Raw genomic sequence first — 17,334 nt, 5'->3', positions numbered from 1 at the left:
AAGTGAGGCTGGTGACTTTGCACAGCCCTTCCTCACTTAAATCCAATTCACTTGCAAGTCATGGCATCATCTCCTGATGTCATGGTCCTCTTCGAGAACAAAGGACAAACAACAACAATCCAGTCAAGTGACTTCTACCTCTTTAGCAAAAAAAAAAAAATTAAGAAATTTCTTGCAATTCCAGATGGGTGGCTAGGTCGAGAGTGGATAGAATGTTGGTTTGGAGTAAGGAAAACCTGAGTTTAAATCCTGTATCTTGTGCTTACTAGCTGTGAAACCCTGGACATGTCATTTCAGCCTCAGTTTTCTCATCTGTAAAACTGGAATACCACAGAGTTATTATGAGGTCGAATGAAATAACATATATAAAGTGCTTTGCAAAACTTTTAAAGTAATATCATTGTTATTGATTATGATTAATAATCATTTGATCAATTTACTACGATAGCATTTGATCTGGGAAACCCTGGGACGCTTTTAATGGGCCACATGTCTGTTGGCTAAGGGCTACAGGACTTCACATATTGAGATGGATTATTCCACAATCTCTTGTTTCCCATGATGGCATCAGGGAGAGAAGACTACATCCAAAAAAATCAGCCACAAAGCCAGGAAGACACTTCTCAATAGATTTTAAAAGGAGCGACTCTGCTCTCTGGCTTGCTTTCTCTTTCTCCTGCACTCTCTCTGTCTGAGTGACTTCCCTTTGAGAGAGGAAAAAAGGCCTTCCCTCTCCACTTTCCTTCCACAGCATGTCTAGTATCTAAGACAGGGAAGCTTCAGCCTGAGCTTCAGGTCCCTGACTGCCTCTTGGGTTATGTGTGGGTTTGAAAGTTTGGAACCCTGGGTTCCCTCATTTGGTGTCCACGATGCAGCTGAAGATGTTGTCTGCAACTTCACCCTTCTCAGACAAGATGATCATGAAGGGATTATGAACCCAAGTCCTGTCCTGGCTTGCCAGAAAACATGGATCCCAAACGAGTGGTTTAGACAGTACAGAGCCAAGGTGAAAATACAATGTCTATTTAACAGTCCCACTAAGTGCTCCGTGTCTCAATGTTTTTAAGCATCAACTTCAGCAAGAGTATAATAGCAGTTGTAGGTCGCTGTGATGTGCTTAAGTTTCTGCCAACGTGTGCTTTTGAATCATTGTGTTTTTAGCATTCCTTCTGTGTGGTAGAAATAAATAGCTGTTCTGTACTTGATCTACATTGTACATTGAGTACTTTTCTGCCATTTTTTGGGGAAACCCTAGACTTTAGGCAAACCTAAGCTGGTTTTAACTTATTTTTCTGGGGTTCCAGGTTGGGGGCATAAAAGGCTTAGAATCTGAGAAAAACAACCTCTCTCTTTAGAAAAACTCCTCAAAATTGAAACCCCCTCTAGGAGTCCCTTAGCAAGAGAAGGAAAATGCACCAGTACTCTTGGGCACAATGCCAGTCTATTGTTCTACTAGGATCATCAGAAATTGTTTTGCCATTTTCTCTCAACATGAATCATCCATCTCCTTGTGCCCGGAGGAAAACAACTGAAAGAGAGAAAAAGCAGAGAAGCAGAGAGTTTGGGTTATGCTTCCTTATGTACATACTATATCTTCCCAAAGGACTGAAAGTCACCTAGGGGCAGAGATAGTTTCACAAACATGTACATTAATGTGGTTCAGTGGAATATGGACCCAAAGATTTCTGTGTTTCTTCCTCTATATATAGGTAAGAACTCTTTGTTTTGAGGGAAGGAGTAGGGTTGCAGTCATGGTAAAGTTTTGTTTGGGAATTATTAGGTTCTTCCAAAAGCTAACAGGGCCTGAAAAATTGTCATCTAATAATAGAGGCAGGGAGGTAGTACATAGTTCAGTGGAAAGTGTGTTGGCTTTGGAGTCTGAGAACCGGGGTTCAAATCCTGCTTCTGACCTTTACTATCTGTACATCCTGACTGAGGAAGTCTCTTAAATTCCCTAGGTCTCAGTGTGAGGAGGGTGGAGTAGTTAGTTTCTGAGATCTCTTCTGCCTGTAAATCTATGGTCCTTTTGATCCCTGAGAATGGAAAGAACACTGGACTGCAGGACACGGGAGAAGATTATTCTTCCATTAACTAGCTGTTCTATCTTGAACAACACACTGGACCTCACTTTCCTTATCTGTAACAAGAGTCAGTCCGGGGAAGAAGAAAGAACATTAGATTTGAAAAGATAATGTTTCATTCTTTTCCTTAGAAATTAAAGGTGAGGATTAACCCCCACCTCCATTTTAACAGTGACTCAGATAGCTCGGTCATAATCTTGCCTCTCCATTTCAAAGCAAAAGTGGGGAGGGCAAATTGCTTTAATCAGATTAGTGGATTCACAGAATTGAGGATTCTATATTGTAATCTTCTATAATCTAAGACTCTAGATAGGCAGTATGGTGTAGTGGATAGAAGGCTATTTTTAGAGACAGGAAAATCAGTTTCAAGTCCCACTTCAGACACATACTAGCTCTATGATATTTCGGTATTGTAGGCTGTTCCCTAAGGTGGCATAGTAGATAGAGTACCAGCCCTGGAGTTAGGAGGACCTGAGTTCAAATCTGTCCTCAGATCCTAACTAGCTGTGTGACTCTGGGCAAGTCATTTAACCCTGTTTGCCCCAGTTTCCTATCTGTGAAATGAGTTGGAGAAGGAAATGGTAAACCACTCAAGTATCTTTGCCAAGAAAACCCAAGATGAGGTCATGAAGAGTTGGACAGACTAATGACTAAACAACAACAACAACATAAATTGTAGAGAAATTGTCAATCTTTATTGATGGAGGAAATCTTCACACCAGGAGTTTCCTATGCCAATGAATATCAGATCCTAATCCTTTGATAAATATATCGATATGAGTCCGCTGCCATTTATTGATTTATCCCAATGTTCCAGGAGAACACTCAGACCATCTTTTAATTTTGATTAGCTCAAAGAGATCCCAAAATGAAAACTCCCTGGAATATTATAGCCAAATTTCGGAGCTCTCAGGTTGAGGAGAAAATATTACAAACAGACAGAAAGAAACAATTCAAATATCATGGAGTCACAGTCAGGTTAACACAAGATTTACCAGCTTCCACTTTAAAGGACTGGGGGTTTTGGAATATGATATTCCAGAGGGCAAAGGAGCTAGGATTATAACCAAGAATCACCTATCTAGCAAAACTGAGTATAATCCTTCAGGGGGAAAATGGATATTTAATGAAATTGAGGACTTTCAAGCATTCTTGATGAAAAGACCAGAGCTGAACAGAAAATTTTACTTTCAAATACAAGATCTAAGAGAAGCATAAAAAGGTAAACAGAAAAGAGAGATCATAAGGGATCCAATAAAGTTAAACTGTTTAAATCCCAACATGAGAAGATGATACCTGTAATTCCTAAGAACTTTCTTATTGTTAGGGCAGTTAGAAAGAGTATTCATAGATAGTGGGAATGAGTATGAATTGAATATGATGGGATGATATCTAAAAAAAATAAAATTAAGGGTTGAGAAAGAGGGATGAACTGGGAGAAGAAGGAAGGGAGATGCAGAATGGGATAAATTATCTCATGTAAAAGAGGCCCAAAAGAGCTTTTGCAGTGGAGGTTAAGATGGGAAAATAGGGGAAAGGTCTTGAACCTTATTCTCATTGGAATTGGCTCAAAGAGGGAATAACTCAGTTGGACAAAGAAATCTATCTTACTCTACAGGAAGGTAGGAGTGGAAGGGAAGAGAAGGGAGGGGGCTGATGGAAGAGGGGACAGATTGGGGGATGCAGTAGTCAAAAGAAAAATACTTTTCAGGATGGACAGGGTGAAAGAGAAAGAATAGGATAAACAGAGGGAAAATAGGATGGAGGGAAATACATAGTAATAATAACTGTGAAAAAATTTTTACAGCAAGTTTCTCTGTTAAAGGACTCATTTCTCAACTATACAGAGAACTAAGTAAAATTTATAAGAATACAAGTCATTCCCCAATTGATAAATGGTCAAAGCATATGAATAGGCAGTTTTCAGATGAAGTAATCAAAGCTATCTGTAGTCATATGGAAAAATGCTCTAAATCACTGTTGAGTAGGGAAATGCAAATTAAAACAACTCGGAGGTACCACCTCAAGCCTATCAGATTGGCTAATATGACAGAAAAGGAAAATGACAAATGTTGGAGAAGATGTGTAAAAAGTGGGATACTAATGTACTGTTGGTGTAGTTGTGAACTGAACCAATCATTCTGGAGAGCAATTTGGAACTATGCTCAAAGGGCTATAAAACTGTGTATACCCTCTGACCTAGCAAGACCACTACTAGGTCTGTATCCCAGATACAAAAAACAAAAAGAAAAAGACCTATATGTACAAAAATATTTATAGCAGCTCTTTTTGTGATGGCAAAGAACTGAAAATTGAGAGGATGCCCATCAATTGGGGAATGGCTTGTTAGTTGTGGTATGTGATTGTTAAGGAATACTGTTGTGCTATAGGAAATGATAAGCAGCAGGCTTTAAGAAAAACCTGGAAAGACTTACATGAACTGATGCAAAGTGAAATGAGCAGAACCAGGAGAACATTGTACACAGTAACAGCAATATTGTACCTTGATCAACTGTGAATGACTTAGCTATTCTCAGCAATACAATGGTCCAAGACAATTCCAAAGGACTTGTGATGAAAAATGCTATCTACCTCAGTCTGAATGCAGATTGAAGCATACTTTACTAAACTTTCTTTATTTTTCTTGTTTTTTTTTTGCTATTTTCTTTCACAATATGACTAACATGGAAATATGTTTTATATGACTGCACATATGTAACCTATATCAAATTTCTCTTTCTCAATGAAGGGCAGGGAAGGGAGGGAGGGAGAGAGAGAATTTGGAACTCAAAATTTTAAAACATGTTAAAAATTGTTTTTACACATAATTGGGAGGAAATAAAATATTAAACAGAAAAAAGAAGAAATTTTGATTAGCTTAAATTGCTTTATGATTTATTTAGTGTAATGGATGAGTTAATTTCATGTACTTATGCCGCAGTGTACTTGGGCAGGGGGCACAAATTTCAAAAATCAAAAAAAAGATAAACAAAACATTAGAGAGATCTACTTACCAGAGAACAGATCTTTCTCTTATTATCTGTATTCCCCACAAAGTCAAAGTGATAGATGGTTAGCAAATCAAAGAGAGGGAGGGAGAGAAACAGAAAGTCAGCATAAAGTCAGGTGCTCATTTCAGCCAAATGATTTAAAAGCACATCGATGTAAGAGGGACTGTATTCCATGTACATGTTTTGTTCATTAAGTTTTGTGTTGCTACCCTCCTTCGTGTGCGATCAGACAGGTGTTCCAGGTGGGAGCTGAGAAGAGAAAACAAAACAGCCCTTTGTAACAAGTATTCATAGCAGGATGCCAGTGGTTGCTGGGGGTGGGTATGTGACCTTTGAATCAAATATTGTTTTATGACTGTATTACCACTCTGAGCAGCCCAGTTTTCTCGTTCTCCTGTGCCCTATCCTCATTACTTAGGGCCCTCAGCCTCTTGAAATGAGTGCTGAATATTGAAAATGATACAGCTTCAATTTCAAAATTGAGGATGCTAATTTAATGTCCTTCCTTTAAAGTCTAATGAAAAGAAAACATGCTTTTAACAACAGCAAAAAAATGTGCTTTCCCAGTGCTTATTTCTTGTCAACCAACGTGGTTTAATCTTTGAGAGGCAGATGCACACATCTTTTGGCCAGAAATAGAGAGCAATTCTACACCAAGCACATCAGTGGGAACTGGGAACAGTTGCAACATTCGATTCCTCCCTTTTGGAAATGCTTTTATGGAGCTGGACAAAACCCGGCCCCATGCCACCTCTCCACATTTTCCCTTTAGCGCGAAATCTCTTGAAAAATTGGTTTATTATTGTCTTTGCTGCTTAAATCAACGCCAGGCACTTTGAGGGAAAACAGAGCTTCAAATCCATTTTTAATCTTCCAAACAAGCAAATTGCTTGTGAATTATTTATCAAGAACATCCAGGTGGGTGTTAACACAACAGAACCACATTTCTGTGTCCCTGATACCTAGGTCTTCAAGGTTGGGAAATATGGCTGTTGTTCCTTTCCCTCTTTCCTTTCTTTCTCCACCAGTTGATCTTTTCTTAAAGAGCTTGACACTTCATTAGGAAATCATAAGATGACTCTTTACTCTGAAGTGACATATTTCAATGATGGAGGAAAATCAAATATGGACTCCGGGCCAATGGATCTCTGGAACTCGAAGGCAAAGAGGGAGAGAGGAAGAAAGAAACCCCTTCCTTCTGGGATCAAAGGATTTGAAATGGGACATTATAAATCACCTAGTCCAACCCCCCCTCCCATTTTATAGAGGAGAAAACTGAGACCTGGCAAGGGCATCTTATGTAGGGATATCATCTCCACAAACCTATGCATAGTATATGCTATCCAGCATGTGCTCTGGTTGGAGGACAGCGTGGCAAGTAGTCTTAGTGGGAGGCTGGCCTGTGACTCCCAGAAGAGAGACAAGATATGAAAAATCTGGGTAAGATTTAATTCAATAAACATCTATTAAGCATCTACTGTGTGCCAGGCACTGTGCTAAGCCCTAGGGATAAAAAAAGAAGCAAAAGTCAGTCTCTGATCTCAAAAAGCTTACAATCTAATAGGGGAAGATAACATTCAAACAAATATCTACAAAGCAAGCTATTTATAAGATAAAAAGGAAATAATTGAGAAGAAAGCCCAGGAATTTAGGGTGTTAGAGAAGGCTTTCTGTAGAATGTGGGATTTTAGTAAGATCCCTTTTAAAAGAGAAAGAGGGCAGAATGGATTGTGGTCAAGGAACTGCCTCTCAAGTACATTTAATACCTGCCGTCGGGGGCTATCTCCAGTCGTTCTGATTTGTATCTTGCCACTGGACCCAGATGCTCCGGAGGAAAAAGTGAGGCTCGTGACTTTGCACAGCCCTGCCTCACTTAAATCCAATTCACTTGCAAGTCATGGCATCACCTTCCTGATGTCATGGTCCTCTTCAAGAATGAAGCACAAACAACAACAACAGACAATACCTGCCATTACTAACAAAGGGATTTTCTCTCTTTCATCTGGAAGCAATGGCTGCAGATATCTTCCCAGCTGTGGCTTCTCTCCTGAGCAACCATAGTTGCAAGGCTTCAATTACACTGCAGTCTGATGACGAGATGCAATGCCTTTCAGGTCCTGAGATACCTGCGTTTGATTGCTGCCCAATTTGCTAACGCTCCACTAATCTTCTCTATGTTGCTTGCAATGCACTGATACGACAGTGTGCGCATGCTGAGAGAGTGGGCTTTGAAGCCTGTTTTCCTCATTCTACCCATTTGTAGTGCTAGGTTTATAAGCCAATGTAGGAATCTGATCCAAGAGAATTCACAAGCTACATTGCCTGGAAGTTTGGGAAGATGGAGTTTGGGAAATGGGAGGTGAGAGAGTTTGCTGCATGAGTTGTATCTCTTGTTATATATCTTGAGTTCTTTTGAAAGTAAATGCCCTTTATCATTGCTATAATGTCATATGATCTATTGCAGCTAGTTGGGACAGTGGGTTTAAAGGCAAAAAAAAGGAAAAAATAAGTTAAATAGATGATGAATCTGAGTAAGTTTTATGAACTTGAAATTGATGATGGGTATTTACTGATAGTTCGCCTGCATAAAGCCCTATGCTGATGCCTTCTCATGGTTGGGAGATGACCCTGAGTTTTCAAAAGTTGAGCTATTAAAGGGCAAAATCTGGTAGATTCTACTATGAAAACTGTTTTAGAAGGAAACAAATGCCTAAGCTAATATTGTGTCATTCTGGCTACCCATCATATGCTATTTGGCGTTATCTCTTGTATTTTGTGTTTATTGCTTATTGGTATTTAATTCTTGCATTCAACTTTTCATATATGATTTCCTTGCTTCCTCAGGGCCATAATAAGCTCCTTGTAGACAGGGATCATACCTTAAACTTCCTTTGTATTCCCACATTGATTAGCACAGTGCCTAGAACATAGGTATTTAATAATTATCTGTTGCTTTGAAAATAATGTTTATGCACGTTTTTATTCATAGCTAATCTACAAAATTCTTCCGTTAGATTTGTTTTCCTGGAAAAGGAAAAAAAAATTTCATTGTGAGGAGTGCTGTGAGTACAGAAGTAATAAGTTATATTTTATAGCATTTTAAAATTTCTGAGAGGGTGGCATAGCAGACTGATTAAAGAGCTAGGAAGATCTGGGCTCAAGTCCCACTGGCTAAGGAACCCTGGGCAAGCCTCTTACCTCTTGGTGCTTTAAGAAGTTTTCCAAGACTGTAAGTTGCAGAAAATGTGTTGATCTGCATTGCTAGCGGGCATTCCCTCATCTGGGAGTTCCCTCTACCTGTGCAATTACAGGTCCAGTTCCTATCCTTTTATGGTTTTCAAAATACTCTCTTCACAATAACCCCATGAAGATTCTCATCTCCATTTTAAAATGGGAAAACTGAGGCTCAAAGTTAAGTGACTTATCCAAGGTCTCATAACTGGTAATGTGTCAGCCAGGATTCTAATCTGTGCCTCTTTGACTCTAGGTTCAGTACTCTTTCTGGTATCTTTCAGAGAAGTATGTGCTGATCTAAGTTATCATGAAGCTTGCAGGTATTACACACATAGCCATTTCTCAAACTCCTCTGAAATCCTCACTATTATTCCTTCAATGTAGAAGTCTCCACAGGCTAAAACAACGGGTCAGATCTAACAATATGGAATTTTGTTGTTTCAGTCATGTCTAACTCTTTGTGACCCCATTTGGGATTTTCTTGGCAAAGATATTGGAGTGGTTTGCCATTTCCTTCTCCAGCTCATTTTTCAGATGACAAAACTGAGGCAAACAGGATGAAGTGACTTGTTCAGGGTCACATAGCTAGTAAGTGTCTGAGGCCAGATTTTTAATAAAAAAAGAAATGTCAAGTCCTGTTTTTGAGCCTTAAAAATCATATTGGGTCAGCTAGGTGGTGCAATGGATAGAGTGTTGGGCCTGAAGTCAGGAACTTAAAAATCAACTGTACAAGTAAAAATTGGGTGAGGGATGGCTGAATGAAAAAGACGTAAAGGATTTTAGTGGACTCCAAGTTCAAGGGGAGTCCAATAGTAAGATAGCAATTGCTCTTCTGGGGTTACAATGAAAGGCTAATGTCCTCAGTGTCAGGGGCAAGTGATGGTCCTGCGGCACTCTTTCCTGGTCAATTCACATTTGGAAGGTAGATTCCTACATTTTAGGAGGGAGAATGGAAAGCTGGAAAGTGTCCAGAGGCAAGAGAAACCATATAATATCAAAATGGGTTGATGGAAGCGAAGATATTTAATCTGGAGAAAAGAAGGCTGTTGATAATTGTATTAGCTAATTTAAAATCTTTCAAGTCAAGTCAAATCAACAAGCATTTATTAAGTAATTATGTTCCAGGCACTGTGCTAAGCACCAGGAATACAAATACAAGTAGAAAGAAAGACAGTTCCTGCCCTCAAGGAGCTTACACATTCATATACCACAATTTGTTCAGCTATTGCCCAACTGATGGGCACATAATTTGTTTCCAGGTTTTTGCTACTACAAGAAGGATTGCTATGCATTTTTGGTACATGTGAGACCTTTTTTTCTGTTAGTGAGAACTCCTTGGAGTATAGATCTAGTTGCTGGATGGATGGATCAAATTGATTTAGACAGTTTAGTAACATTTCTTGCATAATTCCAAACAGATTTTCAGAACAGTAGGAAAAGTCAGAGCTCCACCCAGAATCCATTAGTGCTGTCCACCTACCTAAAGCCCCTGCAACAATGATTATTTCCATCTTCTACCAGCTTTGCCAATTTCCTGGATGTAAGGTGAAACCTTACTGCTATATTAATTCATAATTTCTCTTTATTACTGAGCATTATTAGAGCATCTTTTCCCCCAAATATCTGTTGATGGTTTGTAATTCATCTTTTGAAAACTGCTCATATCCTTTCACTAGTTATTTATTGATTGGTTATCCTTTCCATACACATCCACAAAATTACCTATTATTAACCAATCTAGAAGCATTCATTAATTGCCAGCTATGTGCCAGGCACTGTGTCTAGGCAGTGGGGATACAACAGCAAATGTGAAATAGTGCCTGTCCTCAAGGAGTTTACATTCTAACGGGGAGACAACATGCAAACATATGTTACATTCCAATGGGGGAAGACAACATTCTATTAGGGGAAGACGAAAGTCTAAAGAGTCAGGAGTGGTACCATGCCTGGAGAGGAACCAAACCATGACTGGTCTGGGTTTTTTACTTACAAAGGAGCTCCTGGGAGGAAACGACTAATTGGATAAAGGGGCAGAGTATCTTTCAAGCATGAGAAGACCAGGGGCAGAGTGACGTTCTAAAGTTGAGGAGGCTGCTGTGGCATAGAGAAGAAATTCTGGAGAGTGAGGAGAGGAGCCTGGAGAGGAATGAAGACATTTCATTTACATACAAGAGACATTAGATTTATTCTGCATGATCTCAGAGAGAAGAACTTGGATCAGTAGGTGGAAAAGACTAGAAAACAAAACTTGGTTCAGTACAGGAAAGAGCTTCCTGAGAATTAGAGTTCTTCAAAAATGGAATGAGGGTTAGGAAATTAGAGTCCAACTGCCTTTGGGCATTTTGAGGTTTTAATTATTCTAGGTGTTCAAGGAGAAGCTGGGAAGCCACTTGTTGGTGGGGATGTAACAGAAATAATTTAATTTATGCTTAGGACAGACACTGCATTGGACTCTTACAGCTTTGATTCTCTTGATTTAAAATGACCCCTGTAAGCCATGAATCATCTCTAGAAGGAACAACCCAGCAATGTGTTAGAAATAACCCTTCCTATCCAACTCTATGAATGAGCCAGAGGTGGGATGGTGATGACGTCCTGCAGTTGGAGGCATCAGTTGCACGGTATCTGATCAAACTTATCAGTGTGAGCTTAGGAGATGGGACTCTAATTAGCACTTCAGAGTATTATAAAAGTGTCAGCATGAGGATAAGGGCAGAAGTTAGGATAAATGATGAACAAGAAGTTAGGATCAGGAGAGTCTGACCCATGCCAATTGATGTAATTGACAACAGTGTAATTGAAGAGCATCTAGTAGAGTGACCACAAAAACCAGTAGTCAAAGAAGTCTAGAAATCAGCAATAGAATAAACAGGAAGTCAGCAAAAGCATCAGGGATCCAGACAAGGGCTTTGACATGAATCAGAAGCTTGACAAAGAGAGCTGGTAATAGCATGGGGCACTAACAAGAGTAGAATTTGACTTTAAGTTAAGCTATCTTAGCTTAAGTCTTACATGCTTCCTTCCTTGGGATAAAATTTAGTTTTAGAACTGGGAGGAACCTTAAAAGACATCTAATCTAATCCCTTTATTTTCCAAATGAAGAAATTGAGGCCCAAAGATTGGGTAAATTGTCCAAGCTCACACATATAGTAAATGATAGAGCGAGGATTTGAAACCAGGACTCCTGACTGGAAATCCAATGTTCTTTCCACTAATGTTATATTAGCCTTCCTAGCATTTCTCAGAATGCAGGCAGACCCTACAAGGCACCTGGATGAATAGGTGAGGGATCAGGGAACCAGGAAATCCATGACAATAGGAGGCATGGTCCTACCATTCATTATCCTAAACTCAACACTACCTTCAAAAATACTATTAAAATACTTAAAGGAGACATTCCTTTTTTAAAAATCCATTATTTATTTATTTGTTTGTTAACATTTTTCATAAAAAATTTTTTGAGTTCCAAGTTCTCTCCTGATTCTAGTTCCTCCCCCACCTATTAAGAAGGCAAGCAACATAATGTCAATTATACATATGAAATCATGCAAAACATATTTCCATATTAGCCAAGTTGTAATTTTTAAAAAGCGAGAAAAATAAAGAAAATTAAAAAATAACTATACTTCAATTTGCACTCAGAGTTAATAAGTTTTCTCTTTGGAAATGGATATCATTTTTCATCATGAGTCTTTTGGAATTGTCTTGGATCATTGTATTGATCAGAGTAGATAATCTTTCACAGTTGATCACTGTAAAATATTGCTGTTCCTGTGTACTATGTTCTTCTGGTTTTGCTCACTTCACTTTGCATCAATTCATATATGCCTTCCCAGATTCTTCTGAAACCCTTTGCCTTGTCATTTTTTACAGTACGATAGTATTCCATTATAATCATATACCACAACTTGTCCATCCATCCTGCAATTGATGGGCATCCCCTCAATTTTCAATTCTTTGCCACCACAAAAAGAGATAATGTTTTTGCATATATAATTCCTTTTCCCTTTTCTTTGATGTCTTTGAGATACAGACCTAGCAGTGGTATTGCTGGGTCAAAGGTTATGCACTGTTTTATAGCTCTTTGGGTATAGTTCCAAATCATTCTCCAGAATAGTTGGACTAGTTCACAACTCTGCCAACAGTGCATTAATGTCCTTGCTTTTCCACAACCCTCCAGCATGTTTAGCTGTCATCTTAACTGACTTGATAGGTATGAGATGTTTTAATTTGCATTTCTCTAATAATAGTGATTTAGGGCATTTAAAAATATGACTATAGATATCTTTGATTTCTTCTTCTGAAAACTGCCTGTTCATATCCTTTAACTATTTGTCAATTGGGGAATGGCTTGTATTTTTATAAATTTGGCTCAGTAAGGAGCCAGTCAAGAGAAGGGAAAAGATGAAAATGCTTTGTAGTTTCTAGGTCAACATTTACATACAGCATCAGTTACCAAACACTTAGATTATTAGCAACTCTGATGGGCAAAATAAATTGATGGCAAAGCTTCCTTGTCTCTACTGTACCTCTCTCTACAATATTGGCCTTTGGTGTTAAGTGATATTACTGTTGGGTGAATATTATGCCAAAAAAAACCCCTGAGAGCATGTCAGTTGGGGTGAGGGACAGCAATATAGATCAAATGTGAAACCACGAATTACTGCTATAGCTGCTGGGAAGTACCAAGGTTAAGATATGTCTAATGCAGCTAATGATTTATAATACTCAGTAAACTGGTACTACCAAAAATTATTAGCAATAATAATGCCTGTATACAAAATTATACGACCAGATCTTGCACTGGATGAAAAACAAAAGTGAAAGTTCTAGCTAAAGTATTTGAGGGATTTGAGGGCAAGAAATGTCAATTTAGTACTTCAAAGTTTTAGCTACATGGGTCCTTACTCCTCTGGCCCAGATCTTAATTTCTATGCCTTATCATATGATTTTTGAGTCTCTGGGAAAACTCAATCACAATAGTTAAATGCATAATCAAACCCTCACATAATGCTGCCCAGTCCTCTATCTACCTGTATTCCAGCTTCCGCCTCTGACTCGGAGCTCTAGTTTATTCTGGAGCTCCAGGCTTTCTTATGGGTGAGATCTTACCACTTCTAGGCCAATCACACTGCTGCTTTTCAAGCTTCTTCATGCCAGGTGTCCATGCATGTTCTCTTTGTCCCCCATTTTCCACCTTCAACTTTGGGAACAGTAATCAAATCAATACTATCACTCTAGTGTGGCAAAGAGGAATGGTGGGCCCCACAAGGGTAGTGAAGATTCCACACGTAAAGAGAAGGGGCTGTTATAGAGCATGGTTCAAGGACAGGCAGAATAGACATCTCTAGCCTCTCTGCACCCAATCTTCTCCAAGGGAGACTTTCATTCCTGCCAGGATGGGAAGCAGGAGGTTAGGGCCAGAGGCCACTCTACTCTGCTCTTCTGAGAGAAAAAGAGACAGAGACAGAGAGAGACAGAGAGACAGAGAGAAGGGGGGGTGGGGGGAGAGAGAGAGAGAGAGAGAGAGAAAACAGGCCAGAAGTATATCCGTCTGCTCCCTTAAGTATTATTATCTAGGGGACATGATTGAATTCCATATGGCTTTATTGTTTCATTATTTTGGGGGGAAGGGAGACCCCAAGCTCTATATTCAAGGATGAACCATTCCCACCTAATACCAGTTCCACAATGAGCACACATAGATAATAGCAAAGAAACCCATCGTCCCAAATCAGTAGCAAACCAGAAATCAGAGAAGATAGCAGAACATATACATAGGAGAATTTATACCAGACAATACAGAATGACAGAGCTCTCCCATCAGGAGTGAAAAAAAGTGTCCTAGATCTCACCCAACAGGAAACTAGTGTAGCAAGCTGGGAATAGGGATATGATGGAGACTGCCTGCTCCTCTAATGTCTTTCCAAAGTTTTTCCTTCAGTAACCTGTAGTGGGCTTGACCTCCTCCATCTTCTGTCTCAAAGCTGGAAGACAACTCTACTCTAAGCTGGTAGATGTTCACTTGGGAAGTCTTGAAGGGGGACTCAGAACTGAAGCTCTCTTCTTGTTGTTCAGTCATTTTTTTCAGTCATGTCTGACTCTTCATGACCCCATTTGGGGTTTTCTTGCCAAAGATACTAGAGTGGTTTGCCATTTCCTTCTCCAGTTCATTTTACAGGTGAGGAAGCTCTCTTGCCCCACTCTTCACAAGATACAGGGTTTTCATCTCCACCAATAAGGAGAGTCCTATACCAATGAGCTTTGGGACAGAGGTTACAGATGGAAAGAATATTTAATTAAACTTATCTACGACTCCAATAACTACCCCTTTTGACTGCCTTGACCAAAATACCCCATCCCTAGGCACCTCTGTCCTGTCTTCCCCTACAAAGTGTGAACTCCTTCACAGCAGGGAGTGTCTTGCTTTTTGCATTTTATTTGTATCCCTAGCACCTGGCACATAATGCTTAATAAATGTGTTTTCATTCATTTGTTCACTCATTCATTCATATGCAACAGATGAGAAAGTGCATGCCAAGAAATGATACCTACCAAGAAAGAACCTACTATACATCTCCTCTTTTGTGTCTAAATCTGGCTGGTGCATTTGGCATTTAGATGTAGCATTTCTCCCTCATCTAACAGAAGCTTGCAAAAGGCCAACGGCAAATGTATCAGATCTTAAAATGTCTAAATGTGGTTACAAATAGAAAAAGAGAATTATCAGGAACTTGAATTGTTTTCTTACAGTATTAAAATAAAACAAGAGGATGAACCATAAGAAAAGAAGGATCTGTCCTGATAATGTGGTCATAATCATAATAATTACTGACTTTCCTACTTGGAAGCCTCTTCATGGGGTAGAGGTCACCCTGGGTTTTCCAAGGCTTTGTCAACAGATTGTAAACTATGCCAGGTCTTGATGAGCTGGAATGGCTCCAAGTCTGACCTAGAGACAGAGAAGTATCTGTCCTCAGAGCAGTGTGGCACAGCAGAAGGACCACCGGCTTTAGAGTCTGGATCCTGGGGTTTAAATGGAGGCTCTGCTACTTTCTACCTGGGTCTGTGCCCCTAGGCAAATCAATTCACCTCCCCAGGCTTTGGTTGTCTCAACTATAAAACCAAAGGGTTGGAGCAGATGATGTCTCACAAGTGTCCTTTAGATTCAAATTCCTATAATCAGCTCTCTGTCTTTTAAAAAGAAAACAGAGGAGGAGAGTTCAGAGTCTTGTAAAGGAGGGAGTTTTTGAAAGAGGAGAAAGGTGATGATTAGTAGAAAGGGAAATTTTGTCCCAGGTAGCTCAGAAGAAAACAAGAAAATGAGAAGTAAGTGAAGGAAACATAAATGACTGGTCCAAGATGGAAGTAAAAGCATAGAATTAAAATAAAAATTATTAAATAAGAATATAATGTGTAACACAAAATTCCTATCTTTCTCTTCCATTTAAGTGCTGAGACAAGTGTTTGCTCAGATGATTGAGATTTGTCCTAGCTTCCCTTTGGACTTATTGATTCAGTTCAACAAATGCTTATTAAGTGCTTGTTATGTGCAAGGCATTGTGTTAGTCTTTGTGGATACAAAGATAAAAAAAAATAATAGCCCCTGCCCTCAGGGAGTTTACTGTGTGCCCTACATCATGCCAGTTAAGATGAGCTGGTGTAACAGCACCACCTCATTCTTCTAAGGGTGGGAGGTGGTAGTGTGACATGTTCACAGATAAGTTTAATATAACAGGGGGAGCAAAGAGGTGATTGAGACAGAGTAGTAGGAAAATTGGAGGGAGGGGTGATTGGGAAGATGGCGGAGCTGTTATCCATAAATCTTTCCAAATTAAAACTTTGGGAAAAGCAAATGTAGACTAGATTTAAAGCAACTAATGTTTAAGTTGTGAATCCATAAAATAAGAACACAGGAACCAAATTAAAACTTTGGGGAAAGCAAGTGTAGACGAGATTTAGAGTAACTAATGTTTAAGTTGTGAATCCATAAAATAAGAAGACAGGAGCTCCCACAAGGTAAAAATAGCATCAAAGAATTTAAATACTGAGAAGTCCACTCAACATCTCTTCTTCTCATCCTTTCTCCTCTCCTCCCTAGCCCGCCCCCATCTCACAATACACACAGAACAGTACGCACACGTAGTGCAGGAAATCTTACAGGCTTTTATTTCAGGGTCCAGCTTTGAGATTCTCTATTAAGTACCTCCTTTCATCTTGATTTAATGTCAGCCTCTTTCTCTTACCTTACAGGTGGCTACAGATGCTAATTCTGTCCAGCTATGAAGAGAAAAGGGAGTGGAAAGCTTGTTGGGCTCTAGCAGGAAGATATGGACAATACAGAGACAGTTATGGAGGAAAAAAATCTTCCAGAAAAGGACCTAGAAACCCCTATGGAGACAGTCCTTTCCCTCTGAAGTTTAATCTGGGCTGGGACCCAAACCAAGTCCTCAAACTTGAGAAGGCTGATTACATCCAATGTCAAGTGAGAATCTGTCTAGCAGTGTAAAGGGGAGAGACCAAAGAGTGAGCAAGAAAACCAGAGACTACTGACTAAGAATATAAGAGAAAGACTGAAAATCTAAGGGAGAAACTTAGTGTAAACCCAGCTCAAAAGCAGATAAATGAACAGAGAAGTTGTAAATGAGTAAAAACTTAGATGGTGGATAAAAACAATAAACACTATATACTATAAAGGAAAACAAACTTCAATTTTCTGATCTAAAAGTGCTTTTGTAAAGACTTATATGAACTGATGCTGAGTGAAGTGAGCAGAACCAGGAGAATGTTGTACACAGTAACAGCCACATTGTGTGATGACTAACTTTGGTAGACTTAGGTCTTCTCAGCAATGCAAGGATCAAAGACACCTCCAAAAGACTCATGATGGAAAATGCTATCCACATCCAGAGAACTATGGAGTTTGAATGCAGATCAAAGCATACCATTTGCTCTTTTTTTTCTTCTGTTCTGCTTTGTTTCTTCTTTCTGGAGGTTCGGATTGCATG

The sequence above is a fragment of the Vombatus ursinus genome, unplaced genomic scaffold (assembly GCF_900497805.2).
Source record: "Vombatus ursinus unplaced genomic scaffold, bare-nosed wombat genome assembly UNPS02010320.1, whole genome shotgun sequence".
NCBI classification, from domain to species: domain Eukaryota; kingdom Metazoa; phylum Chordata; class Mammalia; order Diprotodontia; family Vombatidae; genus Vombatus; species Vombatus ursinus.
Note: the sequence above shows the minus strand (reverse complement) of the source record.